Source organism: Pinus tabuliformis, chromosome 9 (assembly GCF_031772625.1).
Source record: "Pinus tabuliformis cultivar Carrire ecotype Pingquan chromosome 9, CPIR1, whole genome shotgun sequence".
In the NCBI taxonomy this organism is placed as follows: Eukaryota; Viridiplantae; Streptophyta; class Pinopsida; order Pinales; family Pinaceae; genus Pinus; species Pinus tabuliformis.
The window spans coordinates 151,943,573-151,947,581 of NC_142307.1; positions in this window are offsets into that span (position 1 = coordinate 151,943,573).

Here is a 4,009-nt window from a genome sequence, read left to right on the forward strand (position 1 = left end):
GTGACTAAAGTTTCAAAGAGGAACTTCTTTCTATCCCACAGTACGAGGTTTGTCATTTTACAATTATTTTCAAGACCAAAATAAGCTTCCCATCCCCCATTAATCCTTTTCTCAATGTTATAGTTCTAGTTGAGCTTGTGAATATCAATTCCTAGGTACTTGTAGGAAGACACTTCCTCCAAGTTACTATTGTCATACATAAAACTAGCATAAGTGTCCTTCTTGGATTCGATAATCATAACTTTTTTTTGTCAGTGTTAGCAATCATACCCATGGTAGAGCAGAAATCCTTAAGAAGTCTAAGTTGCTTATCAAGATCAGATGGGCACCTTGCGAGAAGAACAATATCATCAGCGTAGAGAAGAAGGATGATGACTATCCCAGCTAAGATTGTGCCAATACATCCTGCTTCCTCTAAACAACCTTCTAGCTTGTCGATGTAAATGCCAAATAGGGTAGGGGAGAGGGGGCAACCTTGTTTAACTGCGATATTACACTTAATATCTTTCGACCACCCCTCATTGCTCTTTAACTTGGCAATTAAATTCTCGTATAACCTTATAGTGGCAGCACTCAACTCAAAAGGAACCTTTAGCTCTTCTAATCTATTCCAAAGGTTGTTTCTAGGAATCGTATCGAAAGCCTTTCTAAAATCCACAAAGCAACAAAAGAGATTGGATTTATCATTGCAGCATTGCTCCACAATGATCCTAAGCATAACGAGGTGGTCTGTTGTTGAGTATTGCTTTCTAAAACCCGTTTGGCCTTTAGCGCGCTTACCTTCACTTTCAAGCCATATGCTCAACTTCCTTTCCAAAATAATACCATATAACTTGGCTAGGAGAGGGTTGATCATAATTGTGTGATAATTAGAGGGGTTATTTGTATCCCCACTTTTAAAAATAGAGATAATACCTGCATTTTATACAAAAAGTAATTAATATTTTAAAATAATAATAATAATTTTATTGATAATTATAGTTTTTTTTTTTATTAATGTTTAATATTTATTATTAAATTTTAGTGTCATTTTCATTTATAAAATGATATAATTACCTTTAAAAAAAATTAATTAGATTATTAAACACAACATATATGAAATTTTGTAATTATATATATATATATGAAATAAAATATATATAGTAATATGTTTTTTACTTAAATAATTTATATAATAATCCAGAATAACATATTGTTAATTGAGTTTTCATTTTATTGATTAAAAAAAAAATTATTTCAATTTAAAAATGTATTTAAATTTTATATAATTTTTAGAAATATATATATTTAGTTTTGAATTTTAGTGAGCCATTTCCATTTATCAAAATTATATAATTGATAAATTATAATTTTTAATAAGTACATCCATTGTTTTCTATAAACCGTGTATATGTTTTAAAACTATTTTAATATTATTATAAGTTCATATATATATCACATAAATTTTAAATGAAGTTAGTGAGCGGACCGATTATTTATAAATCAAAAATCGCATTGCTGGCCGTAAAGGTCCAATGTTAATATTTAATATTGAATTTTAGTGAGCCATTTCCATTTATCAAAATTATATAATTGATAAATTGCATTAAATGTGACATTTTTAAATAAGTACATCAATAGTTTTGTATAAACCGTGTATATGTTTTAAAACTATTTCAATATTATTATAAGTTCATTTATGTTGAGAGAGAAAAATATTTTAAACTATGTTAATGTATATATAATTTATTAGGTGTAAGGTATTTTTTTAAGTAAAATTTAATTTTTAAAATGTTATGATTCTAGAGGTTGAGGATGTAAATTTAATTAATTTTTTTCTAAATTGAAATTTATTTGTGTAGGGAGAGAAAATAAGAAGAAAAAGGGTCCTAACTTTATAATATAAAGTTGAGTTTTTGTACAAATCACATGGAGTGATTACAACATCACATGCATCGATATTTAATATGAGGAACACATAGGAATTTGAAAACAAACAAGGCCGCATAGCTAGTGTTACTTACCACTTGGTTTGATTATTGAATTTTGAAGTTGGCAAATTAAATGGTTTTTTTTATGTGTACAACTTTTTTGTATGTCATTCTATGGTGCATTATTGCAGATTCTACCTAATTTCGATGGAGATTAATAGTAAAAAAATTGTTAATGAAGACGTTGTCACCTATTGCAAAATGTGTTTTCAGCTGCCCAAAGTACAAAAGAGTAGAAATTTTTTCAGTCATCTTCCAAGCCATAGAAGGATTCAAAGTCTAAATTAGACCACCTCCATTGGATAATGCTCTGAATAAGCTTTCCAATGATATGTGGAAGTCAAAAAATGGACTTCTCGATCAAAAGATATGGCTTGTTGAAGTTTAAGGGTTTTGTTGCCTTTGAAATTAATGTGATGAGCATATCGGAGGTCCCGCAAATCAGAGGTCCTGCAATATTGACAGTGGGCGAGTCCAGGCCATATCGCATATTGAAGATCGATGTTTTCAAAATGTCAACCTTAACAAAGTTGCGATCAGTGAACACTGATAGTGTTAAATTGTCGGGATTGTGCCTTCAATGTTGAAGCGCCGGGAAAGACCGAAGATGAATTAACAAAGGATTTTAGCGAAAAACCAGAGCAGGTTCAAGCCTTTTCTCTCTCCTCTAATCAGACGTGTGGAAATGTAATATTGGTTCGGATAAGGGACACATGGTGAACGGAGATTGGTTTCGATAAGGGACACATGGTGAACAGAGATTGGTTCTGATATGTCACGTGGCGGCTAACGCCATCATGACATGATAATATGGTGGACACATGACAGGTATATTTGAGATTTTCAGGGGCCATAAGAGGCCAAAAAAGGGTGACACATGTCACCACTCACGAGGTGCCACGTAGCAAAGGATGACGTCAAATTGAAAATCGGCGTTCGCAAGTTGAGACATGTTGTTGCATCAAAGTAAAACCTCTGATTGAGGGGCTCTGATATAAGGGTTGGTCCACGGTCAAGAAGAACTTAAAGGACCAGGGGTGTAAAGCACATTACTAAGGAAAGGTAGCCCCTGGGCAAAAGCAAAAGGCCCCAACGCCTTAAGGCTAAGCACCTAGTCACGACCCTCGGTCTTATGGAGAAAAACGTGAGAAGGGCTAAGAAAAAGGTCCTTGTCATATCGGAGGTCGGAAATCGATAGATTTGAATGTTGCACCACTATGAAGTTTGCAACATGGGACATCTTCGATATTACACGGTGGCGACACTACAAAGCATATTGGGCTCTGATAGCATGATACAGGGAGTTGAGGGGATGGATGAGTTGGCAGCTGTGATTCCGCGACACCACCAAGGCCACCACAATTGATCACTCCCGACTCCAGAGAGTGGGGAATTCAAGCGGTTAAAGAGGAAAGCAATAGGCGAACTCGCCGAATCATCATGGCAGAGACGTGGCTTGATCATAGGTGATTACAGGGATGACTGGGAGATATTTTCCTCACCATCATTCAACTTTCATTATTTTTTTTATTTTGTATTTCTTGCATTTTAAAGAAAGAAATCAAATCCTAATTGTAATCATTTGGGCAGCAAAGTTATCACACGCCGAGACAGTCGATCAGACAACTGGAGATCTAGCTGAGATATTTTGTAATTGTTAATTCAAAGCCCCCCCTCTCCTTATAAATAGGGGGAAGAAACACTTAATAGAGGTTCTGAAATTCTGCACCCGAGGTGTAAGGACCTGCAGTCCTTGACACGCGCTCCGGCATGAAGTGCGATGACAAACGAAGAAAGTGCGAGCTTGAATTAGCGTGCGAAGGTGTTATGTTATAATACAAGTGCATAGGAGGAGAGCGAGGAGTTTATATATGCGTGGGGAGCATGAACGCTCAACCCACGGCCAACCCATACTTGGAAGGAGTCCGACTCATGTTTTAGAAGAGTTTGCGATGGAGATGAGGGCGTGGGCAAGTCAGCTGGGCAGCCACAACCTCGCCCTGCCACTCGTATATATTGGTGAGGCATGGAGCTCATTT